Source organism: Toxorhynchites rutilus, chromosome 2 (genome assembly GCF_029784135.1).
Source record: "Toxorhynchites rutilus septentrionalis strain SRP chromosome 2, ASM2978413v1, whole genome shotgun sequence".
Lineage (NCBI taxonomy): Eukaryota > Metazoa > Arthropoda > Insecta > Diptera > Culicidae > Toxorhynchites > Toxorhynchites rutilus.
The window spans coordinates 75,333,002-75,355,271 of NC_073745.1; the positions used below are offsets into that span (position 1 = coordinate 75,333,002).

General features: G+C 35.9%; 1 protein-coding gene and 1 long non-coding RNA gene across 8 annotated transcripts in view; both read right to left on the bottom strand.

Moving 5' to 3' along the window:
• Positions 1-22,270, bottom strand: part of LOC129767221 (solute carrier family 12 member 4) — a 588,731-nt gene that overhangs the window by 356,440 nt on the left and 210,021 nt on the right. The window lies entirely within an intron of this gene.
• Positions 5,082-7,730, bottom strand: LOC129767223 (uncharacterized). 2 transcript variants are annotated; one of them, XR_008741496.1, is made up of 3 exons: positions 7,637-7,730; positions 7,206-7,241; positions 5,082-7,071 (listed from the first exon to the last, which is right to left on the bottom strand). It is a non-coding gene; the product is annotated as an uncharacterized LOC129767223 (long non-coding RNA). The 2 variants fall into 2 exon arrangements; XR_008741495.1 differs by lacking the exon at positions 7,637-7,730 and adding an exon at positions 7,308-7,565.

Genomic DNA, 22,270 nt, shown 5'->3' on the forward strand with positions numbered 1-22,270 from the left:
ATCAAAATAAAGATGGCTCAAATCGGACGATTAATTCTTCGGGGTCCGCCCTTAGCAACACAATTGGCCTTACATTTTTATTTATATAGATATATATTTTTATCATAAGAACATCATAATTTATCAGTATATTATATTCTCATAAACGTTATTGATTAGGCTTTCCGAAAAACGTGTAGCTGAGTGGCTTTATAGATGGAAATATGAAGATGAAGCATAAGAGAAAAAAAAATAATAAGAATAAAAGCCATAAATTCAACTTTGTTAGTCGGCATCTTTTTACTCGCAAGAGCACCCGGGTCGGGTCTTGTTTTTTTCCAAGTTTTAGGTATATACTAACAAATTCTGAACCGTATTGCTGCGATGACATGGGGCGAAGGGATTTGAAACGTTTTAATAAAATTTTGGCCTCTATAGGAAATATACTAAAAAAAATATTTTCAGCGATTAGGGCAGAAGTACCTATGATGGAAATACAAGTGAGTTTTTTATTAGTTTAGAAAACAAAGCATATTTTTTAATGGCCCTAATATGATTTTTAAGCATCAAAAAAATTTTTGTTGTTGATTTTGGTACTTGTTTCCATGCGAAACATTTTTCCTTTGTTGAAAAATCTATTTTGGAAATAGTGTCCCATTGATGCTTGCTTCTTAACATTTTGATAAGGATTATGTGATCAAAATAATGAGATTTTCATACTGCGAAGCGGTCGTTTTATGCAAATACAGTGTAGACGCATACATTACAACCAGTGTTGCCACACGTACAGATTTATCTGGAAAGGTACAGATCTTTTCGTTATTTTTCGTACACATTCTGTACGGTACAGAGTACAGATTTTCGTCAAAATCTGTATTTGGTACAGATTTTTTCCGCGTGTAAAATTTCTCACATTCGAACAAAGAAACATCAAGGTATATGACGATTTTTACGCCGCAGTATCGCTTGGAGCGATTTTTTCAAAAAATAATTCATGATGGTACGCAATCTAAATTTAAAAAAAAACTATGATTAAGCATTATAAAATATACGAAGGACTTGTAAATGTAAATGTAGTGTTTGTATTAAATAAAAGAGTATTTTTTCATGCAAAATTTCTACAACGAATATTTTCGATGGTACATATTTTTGGACGAAAAAGTACAGATGAGAAAGATTTTTAACCCCTCTGGTACAGATTAAAATGTGGCAACACTGATTACAACCTTCTCGATGTTGTGATACGACCAATTTATAGATTTTACCGAAATAAACTTGTATTTTTGTATTACCATAATTGGTACAATTTTACATCTATGTGCCAATTATCGCAATATCGAAAGCTATGGCTGTAGTAAATCGCATTAGTATTGCGATAATAGTAACATAGCAACTCTGCTATGCTCCTATCCGCGTTGACAGCATTGAGCTTCGTTTGCTAGTTTAGGGAAGCGTCAAAAAATAATTGATTTTCAGGCGGAATGAACACGTTTCGAAAATTGAAATTATGAATGAAAATTACCTTTTCCGTACCAAATTAGTATTATTTTTGAAGGAAAAACACTTTTTCCTTGTACGAAAATTGTTTTTGTAGACAACTTTGTATTATAATGAAAAGTTTTAATAACAATGTTGGAAATGTATAGCCAAATCTACATGTATAAAAATCTCGTGTCACGGTGTTTGTTACCGAACTCCTCCGAAACGGATCGACCAATTTTGATGAAATTATGCACAAAAAACTTGGTAAGCATGAGAATAGATTGTAAACTATATACGATACCGCTTGGATACCGAATACTAAATATTTAACTCTTTGTGGTCGTTTGTCTGCTCTCAGCCACCACAGCAAGAAACCATGCTAATCTTATATTTTACTCAACCAAGTATCAGTTGAGGTTTTTCCTAAACGAAGCTTGATGTCTAGTGAACCTGTTCACGAATCAATACGGTGCTCCTATGAGTAATAGATAACGGTACTCAGTATCAAACAAATTAGTCACTCATACAAAACAACGCACAGTTCGTTGAATGCATAGGAATGTGGGACAAAAATCATAACAACAGAATTTAGACATTGTAACACTTTGGTGTGAAGGAAAAGATTGTTCATAAGTATCAGAGCTACTGTTTGCATGAATGTCTCATGTTATTTAAATAATTGCATAAGTGTCTCAAGCGACAAAATCTTTGTGCATCTAAAGTGAAAAGTTCTAATCATTTCGAATACGCAGGAATCATTATTTGAGTAACTACCGAACAAATTGTTTTTAAAGAGCTGAATAATTTGCATAAGTGTCTCATATTGAACGGATAATAAAAATAAAATTATGTATTCATTATGCTATATGATTTATTCTTGGAGACTGTTTAAAAGGATTTCACACGAAGACGAATTATAAAATATAATTTTTATACAAAAACATCACATCAAAATGACATCACAACAAAATAAAAGAAATATTTATTTTTCATAATCTTGCATATATCACTGCTTTTTCAAGGGAAAATAATTCCGACCAGTACGACACCCATGCCCAAATTTAATACGACCGCAAAGGGTTAATACCGATTAGAGTGCCTGTTTGCAGAAAAAAAAAATCTGAATATTTTTTTTTCTTAAATTTTGCTTCAAACAATAGATACAACCTCAAATTTAAACCACCATACCCTATTTCGGTTTTCAAACAGAACGAATTTATTTATGTTTTAAATGACAGATGGCGCTAGATCGAACTTTCATCCACACATCCGCAAGTAACCTCACTTCGTCTAAAGCCAGGCGTATCTCCGGCGAGCTGGAAGTATTTTTGAATGAACACAATTAATTATCAAAATACTTCAAATCACACTTTCTCGGTTTACAAAATGACAATCACGTTATTGTCATCAATTCTGATAAAACATCTGCTGGAGAGCACGTGTCTAGATTCAGTTCGCAAGCGCTACCAAAATCATAGAAGGTGTCTGCACAATGACGCGAGAAATTGTGATTCGAAGAAAAACCAATAATCTGGAATTCATCGTTAACGCACATCGTTCATACGATTCTCTTCGTGTTCTTCTTCAATATCACTAACGTTCCCAATGTTCGCCTTCTCATCGTAGTATTGCTTGCATCATTTTTAGTAGTAGTTAGTTGAGATTTCTATACCAAACAACACGTCTTGAATGTATTCTGAGTGGCGAGCTCTAGAATGTGTGTGACCACAATGCAAGTCAGAAGGAAAATCTTTGACGAAAAATGCCTTTTTTTCGATCGCATTCGAACAATTTTGAAGATCGTTAAAACATTCAAACACGCTTAAAGTATATTAGTTATGTTCTATTTAACATCCAAAATATTCTCTAGAAATAATTTAAATGGCAGAACAACGTTTGCTGGGTCACCTAGTTGTTAAATAAAAATCAGAAATATGTGTTCCAAGTAATTAACTGCCGTTCTACGCATATTTGTCCCATGTTACTGTTTGACAATTTTCACTTTTCTTCATAAATCGACGTTTTTATGCCTAATCTACCAGAAAACTACAAAAAGTATATTGTTTGTTCCCAGCTTTTCAAGAAAAAACATCAAGCTCAATTGTCCCATGTTGATATTCTAGGCATAACTGTCCCATCATGTATTTTTAAAGCGTAATCAAGACTAATTGATTCAAGTGAGGGGAACTTTTCGCATTTCATTAAAAACTAGTTTACTGCTTATATAAAACCCAATGTATCACTAAACTGAAATGCTTAAAGCTTCTGGTAGACAAATATGCTACAAAATTTTGATAGCGTTTTTCTCAGTTGCTGATTTTGTAACAATGTTTGCTATCCGGCTGGCTACTTGATATAAAAAAAACAATAATTTCTCATTAACAGAAGATAAACCATTACAAAATAAGTTCAAAAAACAGTCTTTCGCTGTGAACACTACTGCAAGGAATTGAAAGATAAGCAAAACTTGACAGTTGAGTTAGAGTTTAATGACCACCAAATACAAGCATCGTGATTGCGATTCATTCGAAATATTTTGGATACGCCAGAACTTGTAATGCTTGTTATTTCTTTTTTGATTTGTAGTGAAGTAAGTGTAGCCTTTCTTAGATAATCATCCCTGAAGTTCTTAGTTTTTTAATCTTGAATACAAATAATTGGTCCATGTTCTTTGCATATATAACTTCGAAGTCTTTAATCTTATTCGTCCAATATTAAAATTAACTCAATATTTCCACAAAAATCTCATCATTGCAGGAGAAAATCCTTATCAGAAAAAAACATTCATAATTCTTTGCAGAAAAACTCATTCTCTATTATATATATTTTAATTAGATGTTTATTATAAACGAAAAATTTAATCATCGTACATTATTTTTATACAAAAATGTGTTTTTTTCCCTTAAAATGTTCATTTTTCTCTAAATTTAAAATGTTTTTGCCAGTTTCGTATTCGTAAATAAAGAGTCGAATATCCGGCTGTCGGAAAATCAGCCATCCGGCCTTGAAGTATTCGGCCGTGTTTCTTTGATTCGATTATTAGTAGTAGTAGTACAATTATAAGTTCTTCTAGAAACTAATTTCCGAAAAAAAATCGGCTGTTAATATTGCAAGATCAAGCGTTCAGACCCGACCAGAGGCTTCGCTCTATTGCTATCGGCATCGACTGTTGTAGGTGTTGTGGTATGGCACTTCGACGTTAGATCTTCGTCGTCGTCGTAGCTTTTGAAAATGACCTATCAGCATTGATCAATACTCATCATCAACATTCTCTTCCATTAGAAACTTAGCAGCATTTCCTGATGAGTTCGATATCAGGAGTGTAGAAGGGAACCACGTAACAAATTACGTGGCGCCAAAATCTGTCTGCATGGCCGTGATTATCGTAAGAGAACCTTAATGAAAAGAATCGATCAGATCAGATAGGACCTTTTCAAGAGGTAATCAATAATTACCGAATAATGAATAATAATAATAAATAACTCATAATATATGTAATACCACATTGTCGGTGAATTTGAATAGAAAACGGAAAAATCATTTTGGATGACTTTTCATTCAGCGGCTCACAAATTTATTTATTTATTTATTTATTGTCGGGAATCAAAACTGTAGACCAATACATTCTTAATACTACTTTAAACTACTTACTTAAAACTAAAAAAAGCTAAAGAGAGCTGGCTGGATAATTTATCCGTTTAATTCAAAAGAGGATTTTAACAAGTTACATGATAATTTTTATTTATTGATTTATTTCGTCAACCCATCGTAGGCTAAATATGCTGCCCAAATATTACAGTGAAATTTTAGTATATCTTATTCTATTCGGATAGTCTTTTAGCATTGACCTTGACATGGTTACATCAATTATTTCACTGTGTTCGTTACAGAGGCTCATCATACGATTAATAGGATTGTATTTGGCATAATTCGTTCTTCGGTAATCTATGTAGAAAATATCAGGGTTTCTCAGGTGCCTAATCGATGCGTTAAAATTTAGGTTTCCTTATATTTCCTCTGAGTTCATTCGTTGTGATATGATGCCAATAATAAATAGAATCATGGCAGAGTTCCGATGTTCTTTTAAGCTTTTCATATTGATTAGCATACAGCGTGCTTCATATGGAGGGAGATGATATGCAGACCAGCCTAGTTTACGAAGTGCAAATAATAAAAATTGTTTTTGTACAGATTCAATTATGTCTTCGTGTGAAGTTATGTAGGGGGACCATACAATACTACAGTATTCGAGAATTGCTCTGACATATGTAATACACAATGTTTTTATTGTGTACGGATCGGGGACATGGTAACTAAAGCGTTTGATGAAGCTCAACATGTTATTTACTCTATGGCTGATTGTATCACAATGATCAACAAAGGTTAGTTTCGAATCTAAGGCCACGCCCAAGTCTCTTACTCGTTGACATCTATTGATGGGTTGATTCCCCAGATTAACACCATTGTTCAATGATGTTCTTCTTCTTGTAAAAGTCATCAAAGTGCATTTCCTAACATTCAGCTGTTATAAACTCTTAGTCCACCAATTATGAAAGATGTCAACTTCATTTTTGAATGTCTTCTTCATTCTTTATTTCCATATACAGCTTCAAATCATCTGCGTAGATAAGCGCCTTAACACTGTTAAGAAAAACGCAAACGTCATTAACAAATAAAATGAACAAAAGTGACCCCAACTGAGAGTCTTGAGGAACTCCGGATGTAACAAATATTCGTTTTTATAATTTTCCCATTAAATCTCACCATTTGCGTACGGTCAGTCAGATATGATTCTAGCCATTTCAATAGCTTGACTTCTATCCCTATTATTTGAAGTTTACGAAGGAGTAAGGGTAACGATACATACGAGGTGTCTGAAGCTGTAGAAACATTTTTTTAATTGAGCTGAATGTTATTAACGGACTAAAAAATATATAAATAAATGATGGTTACGTATTCAAAACTTTAGTAAACGAACTAATTTAAATTACTAACGTTTTTATTAATACTATGTTTTGAGTTAAGATAGAATTTGTTTAGATTTTTTTCCATTACATTTCAATTACTTTTTTATCGTTCTATCCGTCATCGTTAATTATCGTTAATATCCGTCAAAATATCTGGAAAAATGACCTGATGACCAAATTATATTCAAATGCCCATTTACATTTAGGATCATAACAGTGAATTGTCAGAGAGTCACAATCATGACATCCTTCCTCCCTTCCTTTCGCCCATTCGGATGCTGTGAAGCTGAACCGCTGAAAGATGATTCCATTTTCCACTTCGTTCCTTCGACACCCAATTTCTGCGCTGTTTACTCTCACTCTCCTCTCCTCTGTGTGTTTTTCACCCACCGAAGTTTATTTTGCTCGACAACTAGGTCAACCCCCCTGAACACACGCACACACACCCATGACGCTTTTTTGCCGCCAATACCAGCAAGGATTCTTTGCAAAGCTGGATAATATGATGCGAAGTAGGGCAGTCGTGGCATCAGGAACGGGGGACCGAAAGTACTTAGAACCCATGTGAGCTGGCTTTCCGTTTTCAGCGAACTAAGCATAGCGAGGCCCACAAATGTTCTACGCAGAAAGTTTACTATCACTCCTGCACGAAAGTTGAAGGTCAGGTGGTACAAAAATGAGATGAAGTAATTATGATAACGGGGAATGTTGTTTTCGCAGAATCGGTTCGCGAAACGTGCCGTTTGTGTTTCATTAAAATAATCTTATCATATTTACCTCTTGTGAAATGTTGTTTTGGGGTTGGGACCTTACCTGTAAAGGGAAGAGAATGTAGATATTAAAATGTGTTTGTTCGTCGTTATGTATAATATGAACAACCCTCCGCTTCCACCCAAATACACATCATAGCAGACGCTTGGTGTCCCGTAAAAGTTCTATATTTATTATGTATCGGTCTGTTAAACTCATGTGATAAATTCATCCCATCCCTAAATAACTCATTCTCCGCTGTTCTACCACCCACACTGGGTGGATTCTAAATCTAAATCATCTCCCGCTCCGTCCGTTGTCAATTCCATATGACAGCTCGACAACAACGTGAGCACTTGTGCTCACGAGGGAGCGAAAAAGAAACGAGTAAACTTAAATGAACCAAAACAACTCAAGTAGTGTGTACCCTGCAGCTCGAAGCTCTAAAGCCCACGTACCCAACAACCCTGTCCATGTCCTTTATCGCTTTGACAGTGAAAGGATGTTACACTTGATGGTCTCTGGCTGGTCGCTGCTGGAACTGCGCAGGTGTCGAAATGTTTTGAACCTTGCACGGTTCGATATCCGAGAAGAATTCATTAAACTTGAGGAAGGTGAGCTTTCCGTTCCGTGCAACGGTGGTCGTTGTGGAACGTCGTGGAAAGTGGTACGGCATGGAGCTTTCGTGACGCTGCAGGAAGTAGGTATTGGTGCAGTCACGGGACGCGAAGTAAACGCGAGAAAACACAGAGAGGGAGTTCATGGTTCGCACACGGGAATGAACTTATGCGAGGCCAAATGCGCGGAGCGGAGAATAGAATCCAACGTGCGCTAGGTCGACCAAGGCCTTCGGGAATGGGTGAGAGGTAGCCCGCTTGTTTCGGTAAGTTACGGATAGATGGCGCGATAGATGGATGAACCCTGCTGTTCGGGAGGAACCGATTTGATTACACTTTTTTTAAGTGTTTTTGTTGCTTTTTAGTTTTACTGGTGATGTTCTCTATACATCTTAGTAAAACACATCCGGTGCAATCATTGATTTAAATGATCCAGAACATATTCGCGTATAGATCCATTCCAGTATAACAATAGATAACAATAGATGACATCAACGATTCGTCGAAAGCGAGAGAGACGCTTAGTATCTTATTCGATTGAGGCTGGAAAAACTGAAAGTAAAAGATAATATCGGAATGGATTCGATGGTAATTCAAAAACTGTTTGCAATTCCACGACATTGCAATCGGTTTTATGCCTGAGTTGCCGAACATCGCTCTCAAAATGATCGTATCTTATATCCGATGGGGGCAGAGTTGCTTGGAATGACGCTGTCACACATCATTTGACATCAGCTTTGCTGGTAAATGCCTTTCGAAAGAAGCCCAATCTGCAATCTACTCTCGATATTAGCGATAATCTTGCAATAAATGTAAATGTGGTTTAGATGAAATTTGAAAACCCCGACTATGTTAGATTTACAGAGAATTAATTTGAGCGTTGAAGTGATGCTCGTGTTTGAGATACCGCGATAAAATGTTTAGTTAATGATGGTGCGATATTTGAGTAACGCGAATCAGCGCGGCTCAAGTGTGCAGTATTTGGTTTGAAAGTGTATGACGGATACAAAAACCTTGAGGGGGTATTCTAGTGTAGAGACACAAATTTCGGACGTTTTTTCGAGCTCTAAACGAATAAAACAAAGAGTATTTTTACTTACTTTTAAGAACTAGTTTCGAGAGAAAACTTTTTAGAATTATTTTGTCAAGGTCGTACTAGTTTAGACATCGTACCACCAAAATGACTACAAATCGGTGAATAAGGATTTTTTCGAAAAATCCTTTCTATGGTATATTATTGAAATTTGGGTGGAATAGTTAGAATTGTGAAAAAAAAACTTTTTGTTTTAATTTCTAAACTAGAATACCCCCTTAAATTGGTGTGATGACATTAGTCATCAATACGACTTTGGGTTTTTTTTTAATGAAAACAAGATTTAAAATATTGTTGCGGCGATTCCATTTATTAGGCGAAATCGCATTGGGGTAATAGTTCGAACTACAAAGATAACTCACTACAAATTCACTCTCCCGAGATAAATCGCCGATCTAGCAATAACATTTATTAAACTCAAGGGAGATACTTCTTCGTATCCAGTATTCACCATCCAGTTCAATAAAATTTATCTTCGTAACAAGACGTGTTTAACTGAGTCAACCATTTTTCACTCCAACCTTTTAACTGGGTGTCTATTCAGAAGGCTGCATTTTGGAGCAGAATCATCGCGATTTTCTCAAATCCAACCATCCAACCAGTTTTCTATCTACTTCAGGATAGTTCCAGCTGTATAGATCCGGAACAAATATAATTTTTTTGAATTCAGAATTCCAGATCCAATATCCAGATTTCTGTTTCCTGATTCATATTCAGATTATCAAATCTAGATTCGCAGATTTTGATTCACAGATTCATATTCTCAGATTCAGATTTTCAATTTCAGATTCTCAAATATGAATCCGTAGATTCAGATTCCTTGATTCTGATGAATTGGATTCATATCAAATGAAAATTGGATTTATGAAATTTGAAAAATCGAACTTTTTTTCAAATGACTTAAAAATGCATAAAATGTGGAGATCTGTTGTCAACTCGAAAACAAATTTTTGGCCGAAAATCGACTTTCTGGGACTCGTCGAGATCTGGTGCACAGGTCATTTGTTTGGGACAATAAACAAAATGTGCATGATCGGTTTTTGTAATTCGATGATGAATTTTTTTCCATACATTCATTACCACCCTAATGAACATATTATCTGATTCAGACTGTGGTTCATATTCTCAGATTCTGATTCTCAAAATCATATTCACAGATTAAGATTCTCAGATTCGTATTCTCAGATTCAGATATTCATTTTCAGTTTCTAAGTTTCAGATTCTCAAATTCAAATTCTCAGATTCAGATTAGAATTCTCAAATATAGATTTTTATATTCAAATTCTCAAATACAGGTTCCTAGACTTAGGTTCATCTAATCAGATTATCAGAGACTCAGAGACTCTTTGGTTCGGACTTTCAAATTCAGATTCTCAGATTCAGATTCTCGGATTCATATCTTTAGATTCAGATTTTCGAATTCTAATTTCCAGATTCAGATTCTCAGAGTTTAATTTTCATATCTAGATTTTTAAATTCAGATTCTCAGAATTAGACTTTGAGATTCAGGTCTCATATTCTGATTCCCAGATTCAGATTCTCAGAGTTTCAGTCGACCATTGTTGGAAATACGGACGCAAATGAAGCAAAGATACGATAAATGGGTTTTGCTACAACGACAACATTCGGCAAGAATATAGATAGAACAATTTTCTGACGTAGGACTATGTCTTCCATCAAGGGTGCCAAATCAGAAAACGAAATCACGTTTTTATGGAACATAGTTAACCTTAACAACTATTTTTGCATCGAACGGATTTTGGTGACCTATCGAATAGTAAATTCCCTAATATTTGTTTAATGTGCTATACATTACGGTTATCTAATCCGTAAATGGTTAAAAGCAAGGAAAATTAGAAGCATTCTCGTTGTTCCATGTCCATGTCCATGTCACAGTTGATCACAACAAATACACTACACATTAAAAACGACAATTGAAATACAAAAGAATTGAAAACGATTGTAACATTGAACTCACACTACGTATTTACATAATTGAAAACAATGAACTGTACATAGAGAAGAATACATGAAAAGATGCAGGTTTTTCCAAATGGGGAACCCAGTTTTCCCTGCCATTAGCGAAATTAAGTTCTCAGAAAACGGACGTTTTTCTTCACTTTGGACACAATCATCCTTGGACGGATTCTGCCAATGGGACCCGACCACGGGATGCGGACAACGAGCGTAAACCCGTCTTCCCATACATTTGTTCTGAACAAATGTGTGCTTACCTATCTGTGCTGTCGCGGTTATATAAACATCGAAACGAGAAGAGAGTAATTGCGACTTAAACTCCACCCCTCCACAGTAAGTACGCTTTTGCTAGTGAATAAACATTGCATCTTCTCTGAGGCAAATTCTCAGTCTCTTGCTATACACAAATCAGCGAACATCACTTGTTCTGCTTGGAAGAAATCAGGATAATTCATATTGGGTTGCCCAGAAAGATCGTGACGGTTTAATCGGAAAATAAAAGAATCATTTTTATAGGCAGAAATACATCTATTCATTTTAATATGCACGGTTTTGTTTCACAATCTTATGCATCTTCATTTTCCTGAACATGTGTGCTTTCTCGTCGGAAACTGTTCAAGGTATTTTTTGCTGTTCATATAGTCGAGGCTCTTGCCCCTGAGATAGCTTTGCAGGGATCTGAGCTTATGATAATCAGAAAGTGAATATCCAGTTAGATTTGCTGGTGGGATAGCACCTCTCGGACAAACTTCAAAATAGTTTGTCGTGTTGTCAAAAAGACATGAAGTTTGGCACCTATCATATTGTCTGAAATTCTGGATGTTTTCTGTCTTTAATTTGTCTAGTTGCGAGCAGAGGGAATTTATTGACAGATTAGGATTTTAGGAAGTTTTTCGGGCAAATTGTGTGGAATCCGCACACCGTAACAATTTACGTAACCAATCTTTACCGAATGCTCATGAACGGTGGTTTTAAATATCTGTAGTGAATCTGCTAATTCATGTACCGAGGATTAAATGGCGGCACGAAGTTCCCAAACAGTTGTTATGTATTTTCTTCAATAAATGAAACGCTTTTTAATGACAAATACATTTTATTTACATTGTTGGTGTATTTGAATGTTATTTGCCGCGAAATAAAAGATAACTGAAGAAGATATAGATCTTCTTCATTTATCTCTATATAATTCTTAATGACTAATATTATTTTCTAATCTCATGAATTGAAGTCATTTTACCAGTGCTGAGGAATGTGAAAAAAACAAGCATGGTATAAACTTTCACAGAAGTGGAAAGGCCGGAGTATTTTATCGTTAATATTTTCTCTTGAAATATACAGTCAGTAATTGTGAGTAATAAGAGAAATATTCAGCGTTTCTTTATTCCTTTATTCCCTCGAAAAAATACACTATACCGTTCTGAATCATATTTCGGACAACATCATATTTCGGACACTTTGTTCTAATATCTTGAAATGCTTAATGCACTGATGATATAACTATAAAATTAATATCACAATTGCTTCTTTAAAGTAATCACTTGGTTTCACTATCATTTCATATGAGAACTAAATTTGAATTATAACATAATCGGCAAAAATCTATCAACACTACTCAATATCGTTTGTGTTTGACGTTTGGTTAGCATGAGCACGTAGAATTTACCTCTTCATCAATATTTAAATTTCTCTCGTGTTTCATCAGTTCTCATCATCGTTAACAGTTCACTGTGATTGTTTGGTAAGTGTTTCGCAGTTGACTATAAAATATAATCAAGTGTAATGTAATTTTCGTTCAAAAAATTACAAAATAAAGTGTCCAAAATTTGAATTCAATCTGTCGGAAATTTGATTTAGTGTCCGAAGTTTGATTTTTATTCGCTTCATTTGAAAAGCATTTTATTCGATGATTTTTTTTATGTTTTCAATCAAATAGGTACCAAAGTAGAAAGCTTGAAAGTATATTGAACTAATTTATTAAAAATATCAACCAAATAATACCTGTGCATGAAGTTTAGATCTGTTTTCTGCATCATATGCCTCAAGCGTCCGAAATATGATTCAGAACGGTACAACGTTTAAGCTCAATCGGACTTTATTTACTATTGTCGCAAAGACGCCAAAGTTTGAGTCTTCCGAAAACCGTAAAATCGCCCAAGTGCATGAAATCGGAGTTTTGAAAAAAAAAGTTGATGTCAAATGTCTTCAAATTGCATGAAACGTCGAGATCTACTGTATTCTCGATTTTTTTGTGATCTAAATCCCGAAATTCGACTTTTCATAATATCGCCAGGCTTATTTTACGGTTTTCTAAAAACTGAAACTTTGACGACTGTGCGACACTAGTAAAAAAAAGTCCGATTAAGCTGAGCTTGTTCATAGGGTATTTTTTAGCGGGAAACAACAATTTTCCGGAAGTCCCTTTCGAAAATTCCTCCCATAAGATCATTGGCACTCTAATGTGCATAATATGCAACAAAGCAAAAATTAAAAATTTTAAAAAATATTTTTACGCAATTCTCTGTTTATCACACTACAATATAAACCAGAGCAAATCATAGTTATTTTACGTTTACCGAGAGATTTTATTAATTTTTTTTGTATGATTCGATAGAGTAAAAAGTACAAAAATCAGGAAAAATTAGGATCATTTCAGAAAAATCAGGCAAAACTGAGTGGATATCAGGGAACGTTCCAAAAAGTCTGGGAAATTCTGAGAAGGCAGGAAGGCTGGCATATCTGCTTGTATATATCTTTCGTTAGCAAAGGTATATATAAGTCTTGTGAACTTAATGTTCCATGTTTGTTTTTTTTTCTATTTAATGTTTTTTTTCCTTTTATTTTATGGATTCCATTTCATTTTTTTTCTACATGTTTATGTCACCACTTGCTTCTAAATGTTTGTTTGTGTTCTTTTTTTTTTAAATAACAGGAGCCCAGCTTTATTGACGAGTAGGGGAAAAGGGGGGAGTTTGGACCACCTAAGCAAATCTAAATCAAAAATGTCACATTGTATACTAAACTACACTTGTTTTCTCTCAATCAATAATGTTCAATCATTATATCAAGCTTCAAACTACCAAATATATCATACAATAAAAGAGATGGTTTGGACATTGAAATTTGATGCGGGGTGATTTGGTCCAGTGTGTGTTTCATCGAAAAGAACTTAGTTTTTTGATTTTCAACACATTTCGGCAGGTTTGTCACTCTTACTTCCATTTTTGGAAGAATGTCGGGAGTGAGAATTGAACTCGTGATCTCTGCGTGAGAGGTATGGATGTTACCACTACGCCAGATCGCCTCCTCCGAAAAGAATATGCATATGTTTATGTAAAGTACTTTGGGATAATGTTACAATCAGTAACAGTGTTTTGGGATCGATACCAGGTGTCTTGGCCAGATTCCAGACCAGAAAAATTGGATTAACACCATCTCGAATTCTGCATGAATCTTTTCGCTGTTGTTTGAGCATTTTTCTTTCCCATTATCTTTCTTTGATCTCAATTAGATAAAAAAAAACCCTCAAACCTGTAGGACCAATTCACCCCACAGAAATGTGTCCATGTCACCCCACACAACATGCTAAAATTAAAATGCAATTAATTTTATTTATTGTTATCAAACTTACAGTTTCGGTGCATCAAATTGTTCCTCTTCTGTAGGCGAACAGAACTTAACTGCACAATACACGAAAAGTTTGTTTAATCAGCGGGAAAAACCTTAAAACCACGACCGGAAAACTCACATTTTTTGACAATCAAAGTGCTTGTTGTGTTCATGCTACCGTTTCCTCCCAACTGTCGATTTTTACCAAAGTTTTTTTACGTTAGTTATATACGGTTCAATAATAAAAGAAAATGACATTATAAAAAATCCAAGTTGACCCATACTTTTTGAACTAAACGGGTGGTCCAAATCACCCCGTATGTCCAACTCACCCCATGTTACCCTACGTGTCAAATGCGATAAAGGCCACCGGGATAGTGTTTGCAATGAATATTCAGTGCGATGCGTGCATTGACCTGAAGGAACAAATAGAGACCTATGACCAGTGTGTATTGTTCTCGCAAAGGCCAAAGTGAATTGCTCCTTTTCGAGCTGATTCTACAAAACCACGAGATAATAAATTAACAAATCAAACAAAATTATTACGTAGACCTATATCCTAAGCGTCATGTCTTACATACAACCCCCTTATATTTTTTTCGTGGAATAAAATCTGTATTTTGTATTTTAGTTAATTAATCAAACCACACTAGATAATGTATTTATTCGTTATCCGATTTAGATACGATGTAGAAGATGAAAATCTTCTCGTGTTAAATCGAACTAGAGGGAGTAGAACTTCATAATACATACAATACAATACAATAATGTTAATTTGAGTTCTCAGCTTCATTTCAGAAGTGTACTTATTCCATCTGGAAATCGAGTGAAAAATTATCCTTTCTTTTTGGATTATGCATATTTCATGACATAACGATCGCATAGCAAATCGACGGGCAGTTTTGAAATGTTCTATACAAGACCCAGTTATTGATTTGACAAATGCATCGTTTTATGACAGAATTACAGCGTTCCAAAACCCACTCAAAATTTTCGATGCCATATTCCGGTCCTTTATTTTTTTTTTTTTGATGAGTGCAGATCTTTGCCACTCCGGAATATGATTGATCACAGCAAAAGCCGATTCATCTTCGCTCTGGATCTCCGATTCACCTTTAGTCGGTAGCACGATACGAAACCTTTTTCGCCATAGTTCGGAGAATTTTCAGAGGGTATTGAAAGCGTATTAACATATTTTATTATTTTTTAAATCCTTATCGATTCTGCAATTAATTAACCCTTTGCGGTCATATGTCTGCTCTCAGCCACCACAGCAAGGAATCATACTGAATACTGTATCCAACCACATGTAATAATTTACACTTCTTTTGTACGAATTTTAATGACTAGTGAATTTGATCACGAATTAATACGCATGTTCTATGGATAATAAATAACGGTACTCGATGTAAAAAAAAGGTTATTAGCGTGGAGAGATAAGAGGATCATAGGAAATTATGACGACTAGTGGTGCATGGATTTTTTTTTGTATCCCATTTATTTATTTAAGGCTCATTAGCATTTTAGCTGTAACAGAGCCGAATTTTAATCGTGTACATGTCACATGGTTATCATATCTATAATTAGCACATTACACAGTTGCCGTTCGCCAGTATTCCTTCTATACCATTACATATGGTACATTCACACAGTAGCCATTTTTAGGCGTAAGAGTATTCTTTCTGTTCTTCCATTATCCAGTTGGACCACCGGACAGCGGAGACAGTTGATTGATCATTGTTGAGTTATTTAAAGAAACGGCAGCCCGATGTGTCTTGCAGAGCAGAGCAGTTGTATGGATGAATCGATCTTATTTCGACCGTGGATCGATCTCCATCGCTGATGATTGTTGCGTGGACGTAGCTATTCTGTAACAACACAAAGATGGTCAATGAGGGTCCTGAGTTTTGAACTCACGATCGATCGCTTACTAAGCGAACGCGCAACCAATGTGGCTACGGAGATCCCCTAACTGGTGCATGGATTGTCTTACGTAAATGTAAATATTAAATCCTAGGAATTGCAATTCCAAATTTCAAATTCCAATACTTTTAAAAATTGTAAATTTTCGAGAAAAGTAATACAAAAAATTGATTTTACCCGTAATTCTGCATGCAAAACTATACAGACATTTTTATTCTAACACTAACTGTTCTCGAGTTAGAAAAAATCTATAGAAATTTATATTTGATGAAAAAAACATATTCGTAATATCATGAAAACTCAACCATTAGGAAATTCTCGCGTAACTTTTGAAACGGTCCTATGTAACAAATGTAAACAAATCTAGTTAATGGGTGCACGCTATTAGTTTTCAATCATTGAATGCATTACAAAAACAATCGTTCACGTATCTATCCTCTTCATCTTTTTATCGCCGATACAAAAAATATCCATTGTATAGATTAGGATTTTAAGCACCGGGCAGTTACTTCGGACGTCACTTTTCTCCGACTCCCGAAACGTCCGAAGTAACAAAGCAGTCGAAACAACACGAAACAAAATGCTGATATTTGAATTGTCGTTTAGTAGTTAGTTTCAAATTTTTGTCGGGCAACGTAATAAGACTAATGTGCAAACGCGAGCAGTCAGAACGTCTAATGTAACATTTTTCGCTCCTAGGCTTCAACTTTAATCTTAAATCACGGAACAACAGTAACGATTGGTTTTTCAGAATTATTCTTGACTGCTTGTGGTGAAAGTAGCGATAAAGATCGATAGCTTTTAAGACATTCGCGGAATAATGTTCGGGTCTTCTCGAGTTGACGAAAATGTTACATTGGAGTTTACGTGAGTTTTTTCAGAATATGGATTTCAGTGAAGAAGTCCAATGATTTAGTAAAAATATATGAAGTACTCTCAGGCAACTTAATCAGTTTATTAATAATTACGGAATACTCAGGTTGGGCGGAGTTTTAAAATTCTTGAATACGGAACAGTTTTCATTTAATTTAGAATGTATCGGTGATTATATTTAAAAAAATATTTATTCTTCGTGTCCACGTGGATATAGTCTATACCCCCTCCCTCCTCACCGTGGATAGTCTATACCCTCTCCCTCCCTCTCCGTGGACAAGCGTGGACATTTTGATACCCCTACCCCCCCTAAAGTTGTCCACGTGGTATGTGGACAGCCCCTTAACTGTAGAATATCATATTTATGTTATTGAGCACCCCTCCTACATTTTATTCTATGATATTTGAACAACCCCATAACATTTACGACCTGTCAAAAATGGAGAAGGAATAAAAATAGAGAATAATAAATGATTCTGCGTGCGGATTTTGAGTTGTTTATTTTCAAATTTTTATTTAGCCGAAGGATCCGCCACTCCCTCAATGGTGAGAGCCACCAAATACAATTGTCATCTGTACAATTGTCATCTGTGATTCCAACACGCATCTTTCATGTCAACGAAGATGCCCTCACGGGAAGATTGGTTGTTTTATTTTCATTTGAAGAAAGTTATCGAATGCTGTGTGAAGCCTATGGGGACCGTGCTCCGTCAATTCCAACCTGTAAAGACAAGTTTAGTCAGCTCAAAAGAGGTGACAAAAAGCAAGAAAGAAGTCCTGCAACGGTTGAAGACGATGAATTAAGTGCGATATTGGATCAGCATTCGTATCAGTCTCAATAGAAACTTACCAAACGTTTGAAAGGAACGGGTTGGATACAGGAATTATTTCATAATAAAATCCTTTAAAACTTACTAACTTGAGTTTTTTGCCTAAAAGTTGATTTGGAGGTGAAAAGGTGCATAACCTCATGAAATGGGTCATTAGCAAATACAAATTCCACAAAACACAAAATTCTTCGTTAAAAGGTTTAAACCAAATTTGGATTGAAATGAAAGAAGCCAAAACTCCCGAACTTGTGTATATTTTATGACCCAACGGATAAAACTTTCAACATTCTTTAGCCCACACCTAACATCTGCTCAAGAGGGCGCCCAAAAATCCCCCCCCCCCCCAAGCGATGACAGATTACGAGTATGCGAGGGCACGTTTCGTACGCTCGGAATGAAAACAAGTTGTTTGTCTGGCGCGAGGATTATTTCTTTATCCTTCGTAGTAACATTACTAACAGTATCACCTTCTTACCGAAGTAAAAAAAACACATGCTCTCGTTTGTTTGCCCGCGAGCCAACCAATCGATACGACATCGAAAACGATGGCGAGAAGTTCGAAGTAGCGATAACCGTGAAATTGGGTTAAATAATTCGTTTACTACGAACGACTTTGGTTTCAGAGTCTCCCTTGGGGCTTCTCGCCACAAGACGGGGGAAGGTAACAAATTACGAGACATTTCTCTAATTGAATGTTATTCATCAGTCTTCCAATCAGCGGTTTATCGTTTTATTCTTTTTCTAACCCATCCCCGTGAGCGTAAACCGTAATCCTTCAGTCAGTCTCCCCTCTCAAATAAACGCGTTGTTTTCATTCCCGTTTTATTTCAAAAACATCCAAGGTAGCATCTCGCAGCTCATTATCGCTCTCCCGGAGGCGAGAGGAGGATTCCTGTGGAATCGTAAACGAAGCTTAGAATTACCCATCCGAATTGTCAGCATTCCTGGAGTCATTGGTAGTGCGTTTTCGTCGCCAAAATCGGTGGGAGAAGAGCGCATTCTTGTTATTTCAACCGAATCGGTTTGGACGGAAGACGTAAAAGCAGTAAATTCATCTGTTGAAAGCTATTTCGGGAACGAGGATTATCTGGGGTTAGGGTTTTTATCGGTTTCACGCCTTTTAATAGAGAGCGGTAATCGTGGTTGAGAAAATGTTTGTGTAATTACTTCTCCCTGAGTTTAGTTCATAAGTATTGTATGTAAATTAAAGCAATATGGGGTGATCTTTTATGTTGAAGTTTGTGCTGTTTGTTTTCGTTTTCTCTATTATAGTGACTTTCAACACATTTCGGCTGGTTCGTCACTTTGACTTCCATTTTTGGAAGAATGTCGGAAGTGAGGAAAGAACTCGCGATCTCTGCGTGAGAGGTATGGATGTTTGTGTATTTTTGTTATTCAGTTGAAAATCATTAAGCTACTTCAACCAACAATTCAAACTAAATGCATACTAAACTTCTCTGTCGTTTCATGCAACTGTTTTGCTAACGATCTCAGTGGAATAATTACCGCAAATCATCCAGCCTCTGGCATGTCAACTGCGCTTTTGAGCAATCCTTTCTCTTGATTACTGGCATTTTATTTAGCACAGTAAAATCATTGCAAATATCCCAGAGCTTCAGTTTCACACCATAAGACTCAGTTGCTCAATTCGTATTTGTATTGCACAACATCGCAAATTATTCCTTTTCTTCCTCTCAACCGATGATTACTTTCCAGGCTAGCAGCATCCTTTTTTAATGAGCACATCTGCCCAACCCGCGCATTGTGTAAATACCGTGGCCGTGAAAAGATCGAACGCGAATGGGCGTTGTAGGAAAATAGGTCAGTTCGGTTAAACACCGCAGGCAAGAGAAAAGGTAACCGGACCCAGATGAAAAACGCAAAGCAAAGTTCCCTTTCCTCAGTCTAATCACTGATGCCGCATGGGGAATTGTAATGAGCAGCTCGTAAAGTGGCATTAGGAGATAAATTTATGCTTCCTAAACTGCCTTTCGAACGACCGATTGAAAGTAGCGATTCTCAAAAGTACACGCCATTAGCTTTTGACGATCGATTAAGTGAAGCGAATAGACCTAATTAAGGCTTATTGGGGTTTTGATGTCTGTCTAGATGGAGGTCCTCATGATGGTTTTGTTAAATGGTAAATTGTGAATAATTTTTTCAAAGACAGAAAAGGGAGAACACTTTACAAACACACGTTAAAAGTGGTGTGATTCACAAGTTTTCATGTCCAATATTTATCAATTATCGAATGAATCATTTCAAATCGCTATCTTCATTCACCAATGATTGCTTCACAATATCACACACATTGCCGCTACAACTTATACGATCCGCCGGAGTGATTTCAAAAGATGATTAATTATGATGTGCTGTCACCTGGGTGAGGTTGATAAAATCTTATCGCGCTAACGATCCCACAATTATGCTGTTGAGCCACCACCACGAGGGATGACTTAACATGTCACTTTGTTTGAATGGGTTGTGAAGACTGTTATATTATCTGAGCAACAATTGATGGCGGAATCGTGATGAATTTGCCTGTGTGCCTGTTTGGATGGACTGTTGCCAGAATCGCACGTGATTGCGGTGAATTGCGTTGTCAATCAGTATTAAGCACATTCCAGGATTTGAAGAGGAACAACGTATAGTTTGCAGTTTTCGTATAAATGTAATATTCATCGTAGATATGAAGAAAGTTGATCAAGGTGTTTAGTATTATTCTCCCAGCGATAGTGATGAGAGTTTTGTTAAAATTTGAAAAAAACTGGCTCGAAATGTTCGACGATTCTAAAAAAAATTATATGAACTATAGTGATAACTTTAATTCGAATCATTTAAAGTGTTTAGCCGATTTCTTCAATTTAAAACAAATTCTCGTTCTCGGAAGAAGAACATTCTGTGATACTGTAAAAGTAGCTTTAAGTATGTTTTATGTCTAGAATAAAAAAAATATACAAAATTTAGATTCAAAATATTGAATCTAATCAAAACAAACGGATCAATGTAGGCGCATTTTAGTCGACAGTTTAGTCGCGTAGGAATATGGAACGAAGACTGAAAACATATTAACTTTCAAAAATCATAGCTTGCGCTTGAGCTTGAGCTTGGGTAGACTGTACAATTCGTAGTTGCTCTCCGTGATTGACCTGAACCAACCAAATTGCACAAAGAACACACAGAACGCTTGGGACTAGCAAATCATTCTCGTTGTGCAGTTCTCGGTGATTCGAGCTTTAAATGGTCAATAAGTACGCCGGCCACGTCCTTACAGTCACCAGGGGAAGAGAAGGAATGTTAGTATGATATTCACCGCCCGAAGGCCAGAAGGGTCGTCTCTATAGCGTGGTTCCCTAGCGTTTATCATGGAAGGGATAGTTGTTAGTAGGGAGAGGTATGAATCAGGATTCACTGTGGTAAGTGATGTGATTGTGTAAACGCGAACTATCGACAAGGTCATTTTTAGGTATCCTGAGAAGGAAAACCTATAAAACTAATTGGATGTGTTATATTTTTATCGCACGTTCTTTAAATCTAAATCCAATCGCTAAGGCGAAAAGTATATTTGGGAAACCTGATAAGGTCACCGAGAGAACTATTCTACGCTTTATAGAACTCCAATCGCGGCGCTAAAAACTTGTTACGAATTCTGAACCAAAACATTGTGTGTGTGTTTAGTATATGATATAACAGATCTAGCACACCTATAGCGAATGTCGAATCATTTTGATTGGTACCAGCACCTGTCACATTTCCCTACAATTTATCGTTCTTACGCACTCATATATATGCACCGAAATTTCCCCGTTCAATATTTAATAAATAAGCAACGTGATACAAACACTATAAAGATCGCATATGGGTGCAATTGCATTCCTAAAATCACTCGGAGTTTCGCACTTTGTAGGTGATTCTTTTCGTCACACTCGTATATTATTACACACGGTGAAGAGTGAGACTTCTTATGCTACACACGTCAGAAATTAGGTTTCGTTAATTAACACACGAAAAAACGGAAAAAAAATATTCCACCGTATCATCGAATTTAGTGTTTTCTTTCAAACACTGTTCAACGGATATATTGCTTAAAAGCAATCCGACGAAACACTTTTGCGAAACTGGATTCTACCGCGTAGTGGTATGATACGGATACCGCTATAATTTTGACGATTA